The 11,325-nt window shown below is 37.5% G+C and overlaps 1 long non-coding RNA gene across 1 annotated transcript in view; it reads left to right on the plus strand.

The window, feature by feature from the left end:
* LOC118542092 (uncharacterized) overlaps positions 1-7,210 on the plus strand; it is a 56,591-nt gene extending 49,381 nt beyond the window's left edge. Inside the window, exon 3 of the long non-coding RNA XR_013444809.1 lies at positions 7,176-7,210. This is a non-coding gene — a long non-coding RNA (uncharacterized LOC118542092). The remainder of the gene's footprint in view (positions 1-7,175) is intronic.
* The last annotated feature ends 4,115 nt before the right edge of the window (positions 7,211-11,325 follow it).

Consider the following 11,325-nt stretch of genomic DNA (forward strand, 5'->3'; position numbering starts at 1 on the left):
GGAGAGAGACCCAGTCATAGAGAAGGGCAAGAAACAGACTAGCACACAGGGGAGTGCACAGGGAAAATGAATCCCCACAGCAATTGGCTTGGAAAGAGAGAGGGCCTGAATTTCATGAGTTCTTGCAACCAGCAGGGCTTAAAGTCTGGAGTTTTAAAGGTCAGCAGGCTTGGCTGGGATAGAGCCCAGAGGGCATTGGGGTTGCTATTGGAAAGAAGGCAGGCAAACCTCCCAGGAACGTACAGCATGGAAATAGTGATCTGAAGAGTGCCTGGGGCACACAGTGGGGAGGTTATTTGCTCATTTCAGAGCATATCCCATAAAGGTAGCCATTTACGAGGAGACCCCTCTGGGAACAAAGGAACTGGCCAGTTCCATTTCCCACTCCCTCCTCTCAGCATAAGCACACTGGTGGGAACCAGCACAGAGCAGACACTCACTACCTAACTTGCTTACACCAAGACCTGCCCGTCCCCACATGCTCCTCTGGAACTGCCCCTCCCAGTCACATTTGCCTCAGTCCCAATGCAGTGAGACCCCTCCCCAAGAAGACTGGCCCAAACTCCTGCCAATACTTTGTCTCCCACCTGAAGCTTTGCGCAGTGGCAGTATGAGGTTTATCTGAGGCGCGATTATTGCTAATTAAGGAAAACTTTGTCTCCCACCTGGGAGTTTTGCAGAGCCTTGGTTCTGGTGGCAGCAGGTCTCATTTCACAAGCAGACCAGTGCACACCTAGTTAAAACACACTGCGTTTAGGGGCACCTGGGTGGCTCAGTTGTTGGGCATCTGCCTTAGGCTCGGGTCATGATCCCAGGGTCCTGGGATCGAGCTCTGCATTGGGCTCCCTGCTTGGCAGGAAGCCTGCTTCTCCCTCTCCCACTCCCCCTGCTTGTGTTCCCTCTCTGCTATCTCTCTCTGTCAAATAAATAAATAAAATCTTTAAACACACACACACACACACACACACACACTGCATTTAGGTCAGGGGCCAAACACTGCCCACAACAGGCAAAGAGAGCCTATGCAGATGACGGGTCTAAAGTGGCCAGTACTCAAGAGCAGAGTACATGCAGCACACAGTGGAGGCATTCCAGAAGTGCCAGGCTGTGGGGAGGAGGGGACACTGCACTGCAAGGCACTACAGGACCTCTTCTTCATAAGGCCACTACTCTCAAGAACAGGAGACTTAGCTGACTTTCCTAACACAGAGAAACAGGCACAGAGACTTAGACAAAATGAGAACACAGAGAAATTTATCCGAAATGAAAGAATATGACAAAGCCATGGCCAGAGATCTAAGCAAAACAGATTTAAGTAACATGTCTGATGGAGAGTTTAAAACAATGATCATAAGAATACTTACTGGACTCGAGAAAAGAGTGGAGGACTTCAGTGAGACCATTAACACAGATATAAGGAATAACATACCAGAAATAAAGGGCTCAATAAATGAAATGAGCAACACCCTTGATGGAATGAACAGCAGGCTGGAAGAAACAGAGAGAGTTGGGGTTAGGGTCCCCTAGAAGGACCCTAGGCTCACTTCATCCTATGAACGCAACTAGATAACTATCAAATCATCTTAAATACCCCGGAAATCAACCTGAAGACTGACAGAACGAACTCCATAACCAAAGGGAGAGAAGAGGCCACATTGAAGAAGGTAGGAATTAGGGAGATGTGGTTAGGGAAGAAATGTACTACGGCTGCTGTGGAGGGGAAGAAGCCATTTTTATGGAGAAAGGTGAGACAAAGAGGAGCACACGGAGGAAGACACAAGAACTCCCCAAAGCCGTTGGCTTGGAAATCCGGAGGGGCTGAATTTCAAGGGTTCTTGCAACCAGCAGAGCTTAAAGCCTGGAGTTTTAAAGGTCAGCAGGCTTGGCTGGGAAACAGCCCAGAGGGCACTGTGCTGCTCTTGGAGAGAAGGCAGGCAAACAACCCGGGGCGGTGGGGGGGCAGACAGTATGGAAACACCAATCTGAAGAACACCTGGGGCACACAGTGGGGAGATTATCAGCTCTTCTTGGGTGTCCCTGAGAGGCAGCATTCACAGAGACACCTCTCCAGGAACAAAAGAGCTGTTTGGAGCCTTTTTCCTCCCGACCCCTCAGCATAAACACAGAGCAACCTGCAGGAAGCAGCACAGTACTGACCCTGGCTACCTAACTTGCTTACACAAGGCCCCACACCCATGCACTCTGGCTGGACTGCCCTTCTCAATCACACTTGCCTCAGTCCCAGTATGGCAGGCCCCTCCCCCAGAAGATTAGCACAAACCTCAGCCCACACCAGTAAGTGTAAGTAGCAATACTTGTATTGAACAAGCTAGACTTTAAAACAAAGACTCTAACAAGAGATAAAGAAGGGCATTATACCACAATAAAGGGGACAATCCAACAAGAAGATATACCAATTGTAAATATTTATGCACCCAACACAGGAGCACCAAAATATATAAAACCATTAATAACAAACATAAAGGAACTCATTGATAATAATAGAATAATAGTAGGGGACTTTAACACCCCACTTACATCAATGGACAGATCATCTAAACAGAAGATCAACAAGGAAACAATGGCTTTGAATGACACACTGGAACAGATGGGTTGAACAGATATATTCAGAACATTCCATCCTAAAACAGCAGAATACACATTCTTTTCAGGTGCACACAGAACATTCTCCAGAATAGATCATGTATTAGATCACAAAGCAGGCCTCAACAAATACAAAAAGAATGAAATCATACCATGCACCTTTTCTCACCACAACCCTATCAAACTAAAAGCCAACAAAAGAAAAAATCTAGAAAGACCACAAATACATGGAGGTTAAACAACACCCTACTAAAGAATGAATGGGTAACCAAGAAATCAAAGAAGAAATTTAAAAAAAAAAACACATGGAAGCAAATGAAAATGAAAACACGACAGTCCAAAACCTTTGGGATGCAGCAAAAGCAATCATTAGAAAGAAATATATAGCAATACAGACCTACTTCTAGAAGTAAGAAAAATCTCAAATAAACAACCTAACCTTACACCTAAAGGAGCTAGAAAAGACAATAAATTAAGCTTAACGCCAGCAGAAGGAAGGAAATAATGAAGATCAGAGCAGAAATAAGCGAGATAGAAACAAAAAACACAAAAACAACAACGAACAAAAAACAATAGGACAGATCAATGAAACCAGGAGCTGGTTCTTTGAAAAAATTAATAAAATTGATAAGCCTCTAGCCAGACTTATCAAAAAGAAAAAAGAAAGCACCTAAATAAATAAAATAATAAATGAGGGAGGAGAAATAACCAACACTACAGAAATACAAACAATTATAAAAGAATATTTTGAAAAATTATATGCCAACAAATTGGACAACCTAGAACAAATGGGTAAATTCCTAGAAGTATATAACCTCCCAAACTGAATCAAGAAGAAATAGAAAAATTGAACAGACCAATAACCATCAAAGAAATTGAATCAGTAATCAAAAACTACCAACAAACAAAAGTCCAGGGCCAGATGGTTTTACAGGTAAATTCTACCAAACATTTAAAGAAGAGCTAATACCTATTCTTCTTAAACTATTCCAAAAAATAGAAAAGGAAAGAAAACTTTCAAATTCATTCTATGATACCAGCATTACCCTGACAGCAAAACCATACAATGACACCACTAAAAAGAGAACTACAAGCCAATATCCCTGATGAACATAGGTGCAAAGCTCTCAATAAAATACTAGCGAACTAAATCCAATGATATATTTTAAAAAATCATTCATCACAATCAAGTGGGATTTATTCCTGGGCTGCAAGTGTGGTTCAATATTTGCAAATCAATCAACATGATACATCATATCAATAAAAGAAAAGAACCATATGATCCTTTCAATAGATGCAGAAAAAGCCTTTGATAAAATACATCCATTCTCAATAAAAACCCTCAACAAAGTAGGTTTAGAGTGAACATACCTCAACATAGTAAAGGTCACATATGAAAGACCCACAGCTAATATCATCCTCAATGGGGAAAAACTGAGAGCTTTTCCTCTATGGTCAGGAACAAGATAGGGATGTCCACATTCACTGCTTTTATTCAACATAGTAGTGAAAGTCCTAGCCACAGCAGTCAGACAACAAAAAGAAATAAAAGGCATCCAAATCAGCAAGGAAGAAGTGAAACTGTCCCTATTTGCAAATGACTTGATACTCTATATGGAAATCCCAAAAGACTCCACCAAAAACTGCTAGAACTGATACACAAATTCAGTAAATTTGCAGGATACAAAACCAATGTACAGAAATCTTTTGCATTTCTATACACCAATAATGAAGCAGAAGAAAGAGAAATTAAGGAATCAATCCCATTTATAATTGCACCAAAAACAATAAGATACCTAGGAATAAACCTAGTCAAAGAGGTGAAAGACCTGTATTCTGAAAACTATGAAGGACTGAGGAAAGAAATTGAAGACATCACAAAGAATTGAAAAGGCATTCCATGCTCATGGATTGGAAGAACAAATATTGTTAAAATGTCTATACTACTCAAAGCAATCTACAGATTTAATGCAATCCCTATCGAAATACCACTAGCATTTTTCACAGAGCTAGAACAAACCATCCTAAAATTTGTATGGAACCACAAAAGACCCCAAATAGCCAAAGCAATCTTGAAAAGGAAAAGAAAAGCTGGAGGCAAAACAATTCCTGACTTCAGGTTATATTACAAAGCTACAATCATCAAAACAGTATGGTACTGGCACAAAATAGACACAGAGATCAATGGAACAGACTAGAAAACCCAAAAATGAACCCACAATTATATGGTCAATTAATTTTCAACAAAACAGGAAAGAATATTCAATGGGAAAAAGAAAGTCTCTTCAACAAATGGTGTTGGGAAAACTGGACAGCAATATGCAAAAGAATGAAACTGGACCACTTTGTTATACACAAAAATAAATTCAAAATGGATTAAAGACCAAACATGAAGCTTGAAACCATAACAATCCTAGAGGAGAACACAGGCAGTAACCTCTTTGACATGAGCCATAACAACTTCTTTCTAGGTATGTCTCCTGAGGCAAGGAAAAAAATTAAAAATAAACTATTGTGACAACATCAAAATAAAAAGCTTCTGTACAGTGAATGAAATAATCAACATAACTAAAAGGCAACCTAAGGAATGGGAGAAGATATTTGCAAGTGACATATATGATAAAGGGTTAGTATCCAAAATATATAAAGAACTTATAAATCTCAACACCTCCAAAATGAATAATCCAATTTAAAAAATGGGCAGAAGACATGAATAGATATATTTCCAAAGAAGACATACAGATGGCCAACAGGCACATGAAAAGATGCTCATCATCATTTTTCATCAGGGAAATGCAAATCAAAAGTACAATGAGATATCACCTCACACCTGTCAGAATAGCTAAAATCAACAAGACAAGAAAAAAACAGGTAATTGTGAGGATATGGAGAAAGAAGAAGAAGAACCCTTGTGTATCATTGGTGGGAATGCAAACTGGTGCAGGATCCGTGGAAAACAGTAGGGAGATTCCTCAAAAAGTTAAAAATAGAACTACCTTATAATCCAGCAATCACACTACTGGGTATTTACCCAAAAATACAAGAATACAAATTCAAAGGTGTACATGCACCCCTATGTTTATAGCCACATTATTTACAATAGCCAAGATATGGAAGCAGCCCAAGTGTCCATCAATAGATGAATGGACAAAGAAGACATGAAGACATGGTATACATACGTGTGTGTGTGTGTGTGTGTGTGTGTGTGTGTATTATTCTGCCAAACAAAAGAATGAAATCTTGCCATTTGCAACAACATTGCTGGAGCTAGAGAATATTTACGCTAAGTGAAATAAAGCAGAGAAAGACAAATACCAATGATTTCACTCATATGTGGAATTTAAGAAACAAAACAAAGGGTCAAAGGGGGGAAAAAAGAGAGAAAGGCAAACCAAGAAACAGACTCTTTTTTTAAATTTTATTTTATTATGTTATGTTAGTCACCATACAATACATCATTAGTTTTTGATGTAGTGATCCACGATTCATTGCTTTCAGACTCTTATTTATAGAGAACACACTGATGGTTACCGGGGGGAGATGGGTGGGGGATGGGGGAAATAGGTAATGGGAATTGAGGAGTGCATTTGTTGTGATGAGCACAGGGTGATATATGGAAGTGTTAAATTACTATATTATACTCCTGAAATTAATATAACACTGTATGTTAACTAACCAGAATAAAAATAAAAAGTTAAATAAAAAAACAAAGTGTTAAATTAAAAAAAAGAAATATGCCCACACAAATGTGGCCAAGTGATTTTTGGCCAAGGTGCAAAAGCAATTCAATTTAGTAAAGATAGTTTTTTCAGCAAATTGTGTTGCAACAATTGAACATCAGTATGCAAACAAAATAAAACAAAAACACCCTCAACCTTAACCTTACACCTTACAAAGAAATTGTCTCAAAGTGGATTGTAGATGTTAATGTACAATGTACATTTATGTACAGAGCCATATTCACTTATAATACATTTGAATTTTATTTATTTATTGGGTGGTGGTATTTGTTTTTTATTGAGGTATAATTTACATAGAATGCAAGTCATTATTTTTACATTTTGAAATATGCACCAAATCAAAGTATAATACGGTTCCATCATTCTCCCAAATTCACTTATGTCCCTTTTGTCATTATCTTTACTCCCCATACTCAATCCCTGGAGTACAAAACCCTTCACTGAATTTTTTTGCATCCCTATAGTTTGCCACTTTCAGAATGTCATATAAACAGAATCAGACACTATGTAACTCTTGAGTCAGCTAAACAAATTATTTTTATTTAGCATAATGCATTTGAGATTCCTCCATGTTTCTGTACGTTATCAGAAGTGTGTTCCTTTGAACGGCTAAGTAGTATTCTATTGATGGATGTACAGCTGGAGGTCACGTAGCTTGTTTCCAATTTTGGCAATTAGATGTCAAACTGGCAAACTGCTATAAACATTTAGTTTATTCTTACTGTATTCTTAAATCCCCATTTAGAGTAAGGATGAATTCATGGAAATGGGAATGGTTGTAACAATTCACTCTTACCAAAGCATTACAATATAGTTTTTTTTTTTTTGAAGGCATTTTCCTGACAAAGCAATATATTACCTATCATCAAGGTATAGGTAAGTATTTCTTGTCTGATATCTTTGTCCATTTGAATTTTAAAAAGCAGCACAAGGATAGTTGTATATGTCCATATACACTTACAAATAAGTTAAATACTTCTGAAAAGATACACTTGAAACCAATAGGTTTATCCTGGTTAGGGGGAGAGGCAATGGAGGATTTTATTTTACATTTTTTTGCCTTTCTGGTGTATTTCCTTAAAAAAATCAACTCATGCATCCTTTACTTTTATAACAAAAAAGAAATTTGAATAAATATTGATACTACCAAGCACTGACAAGGATATGGGCAAATGGGACTCTCATACATTACTAGAAGGAACAAAAATGTGACAGTCACTCTGGAAAATGGTTTGGAAGTTTCCTGTGAAGTCAAACATAGACTTACCATATGACCTAGCAATCTCAATCCTGAGTCTCTACTCCAGAGAAATGAAAACTTATGTCTAAGCAGCAATGTGTATATCAGCTGTATTTATAATTGTCCAAAACTGGAAAGAATCTAAACGTCATTCCATGGGCAAACACTGAATAAACTGTAGTACACTCATACAATAGAATACTACTCAGAATAAAAAGAACAAACTATTGTTATACAGAACAATTTGGATGACTCTCGAAGAAAGACATGATGCTGCATGAAAGAAGCCACTCTCAAAGGGCCACATATTGCATTATTTCATTTATATTGCATTCTGAAAAAGGCAAGACTATAAAGGATGGAGAACAGATTGTCAGGGTTTATGGGTGGAGGGAGAGATGACTATAAAGTGGTAGAATGAGGTAGCTATTTTTGGCTCTTGAAACTGTTCTGTGCCCAGATTGTGAGGGTGGTTACATGTATCAATACATATGCTAAAATTCGTAGAACTTTACATCAAAATAGAAAAAAGTGCTTTTTTGTATGATAATTTACAAATAATATTTAACATATTTGGTAGGTTAGTGTTTGTTTTAAATGTTAAATGTTAGGAAGTCCACTCCTTTTTATTCTACCTGAAATAAAAACTCAAATGTTTCCAGAGGCCAAATAGGTAAAATATATTTATGAAATTGAAGTTGTTCAGGTATAAGAAAATAAGGAATGATATGGACTGTGTTTGAAGTGAGAGTGTGTGCCCCAACGGAAGACATTCAAATCCAATTGAAAACAAGACTGCACATGCACACACACACATACACATATTTGCACGTGCGCACACACACACACACAAACACCCCTCTGGGGGCCCCTGCTCTGTATGTTGTTTTTAGGTGACTTCATGTAATTTTATAACTTCAGTCACCATCTGAATAAATTTTCTTTTAATATCTGCTACCCAGATCTACTCTGAGTTCTAAATCTATTATCTTCACATGATATCTGGATATCTTCAACTATGTTTCCCACTGATACTCCAAAACTTAACATGTTCAAAAAATGAGGTCATAATTTTGTCTTTCACTCAAAACCTTATCCTTTTGCATTCATTATGTCTCCTTGGCATACTTTGAGATAGCATTCTGTACTTGTCTTACTTAACACCTAACATGGTTTAGAACTACTTTTTTGGTATATTTTGTTTATATGCTGTTTCCTCCACTAGATTGTAACGTACATGTGGACAAGAACTATGTCTGTTTAGCTTACTGCCCTATTTCTAGGACCTGGTATATAGTAGACATCAGTAAATTTTTGTTGAATGAACAGGTACCATCATCTATCCAATCACTCAAGCCAAAAACTTGAGAGTCACCTTCCCTCACTTGTCATGTTTTCACTCACCAGTGAGTTATTAACTCATAGATTTTAACTCCTCAACAACTCTCATATCTATCTCCATTGCTTCTGCCTGAGTTAATCTCACATAATTTCTTAAAACATACAAACATAGTTTTCTTTTAAAGGCCTATTTTCATTATATAAAATTTCTTTTTATTTTTTAGGTTTTTATAAGTTTTTAGTTAACATACAGTGTTATATTAGTTTCAGGTGTACAATTTAGTGATTCAAAATTTCCATACATCACCCTGTGCTCATCACAACAAGTGCACTCCTTAATCCCCATCACTTATGTAACTCAACTCTCCACCTACCTCCCCTCTGGTAACCATCAGTTTGTTCTCTATAGTTGAAAGCCCATTTCTTGGTTGGCCTCTCTGTTTCTTTTTCTTCCCCTTTGAGCCTTTGTTTTGTTTCTCAAATTCCACACATGAGTGGAATCATATGGTATTTGTCTTTCTCTATTTCCCTTAGAATATTATAATACTCTATAGATCTATCCATGTCCTTGCAAATGGCAAGATTTCGTTCTTTATCCACTCATCTATTGATGGACACTTGGGGTGCTTCCATATTTTGGCTATTGTAAATAATGCTGCTATAAACATAGGGGGTGCATGTATCCCTAGATATGTCTCCTAAGGTAAGAGAAACAAAAGTAAAAATAAACTATTGGGATTCATCAAAATAAACAGCTTCTTCACAGTGAAGGAAACAATCAACAAAACTAAAAGGTAACCTACAGAATGGGAGAAAATATTTGCAAATGACTTATCTGATAAAAGGTTAGTATCCAAAATATATGAAGACCTTACAAAACTCAACACCCAAAAAACAAATAACCCAATTAAAAAATGGGCAGAAGACATGAACAGACATTTCTCCAAAGAGGACATCCAGATGGTCAATAGACACATGAAAAGATGCTCATCATCACTTACTTTCAGGGAAATGCAAATAAAAGCTACAATGAGGTATCCCTTCACACCTGTCAGAATGGCTAAAGTCAACAACACAAGAAATAGCAGATGTTGGTGAGGATGGGGAGAAAGGAGAACCTCTTGCACTGTTGGTGGGAATGCAAACTGGTACAGCCACTGTGGAAAACAATATGGAGTTTCCTCAAAAAGTTAAAAATAGAACTACCTTATCATCCAGCAATCATGCTACTGGGTATTTACCCAAAGAATACAAAATCATTATGTAAAATTTCTAAAAAGGGATACTCTCAGCTATTTCAGCTGTCATGGTAGCTTTGTTCACAGTATATTTTGACATGGAATTTTAAATTCCCATTGCCTTTACAGCTTATACAATACAGTTTCCTACTTAACTGTATTTATTTTGTATTTTTGTTTTGGGTTTTTTTTATTTTTTTAGATTTTTTTTTATTTTTTTATTTATTTGACAGAGAGAGAGAGAGCACAAGTAGGGGGAAGCCACAGAGGGAGAGGGAGAAGCAGGCTCCCCGCTGAGCAGGGAGCCTGATGCAGGGCTTGATCTCAGGACCCTGAGATCATGACCTGAGCTGAAGGCAGTCACTTAACTGACTGAGCCACCCAGGCGCCCTTAACTGTATTTATTTTGATGAGTAATAAAGGCTACCGTTACCAAATACCTGCTATGTGATAGGCAACAATATTATGTGGTAAGTTTTTATTGTTATCATTATCCTAATTTTACAAATGGGGAACTGAGGCTTATAGAGTTTAAGTAACTTTCCCAAGGCCACACAGTAAATGACAAGGACAGGATTCTAACCCAAATTTGTCTATCAGAGTGTCTGGGGGTTTTTTTGTTTGTTTGTTTGTTTTTACTATACCATTATTACCTCCAGTCATTAGCAACTGTATTGTCATTGACCACATGTGATTAGCTCTTCATAATTTCTGAGGTACTGCCACATATTATCACATTGAATTCTATTTCAATGATCTGGGAATCTGAAACTTGGAGAGAAGTCCCTTACCAAAGTCACAGAGTAAGCTGGTGGAATCCAAGACTTCTGACTTTCTGTCCTTAACTCTTTCCATTATATTATGCTGTCTTTGTAAGTACTCTCAGGTAGGAATCTCATTTCTTTCTCATGTTTTCCATAGCATTTAGCACAGAGTTGAGCACGAAGTAGCTGCTTAATGTGTTTCTTGGTTTTATAACTTAACAAAATGCTCAGGTTTTTTTAAATACAGCTTCCTGACAACCTGAGTGATAATATCTACTCCTTTAGTTTCTCAGAAAACAGAAATTTCCCTGAATTAATCTCTTAGTAGGTGCATGGGCAACCCTTAATTCTCATTTTCAGATCTTTAACACCTTAACACTCTCTACAGTCTTCCAAAC

This window comes from Halichoerus grypus, chromosome X (genome assembly GCF_964656455.1).
Source record: "Halichoerus grypus chromosome X, mHalGry1.hap1.1, whole genome shotgun sequence".
Taxonomy (NCBI): domain Eukaryota; kingdom Metazoa; phylum Chordata; class Mammalia; order Carnivora; family Phocidae; genus Halichoerus; species Halichoerus grypus.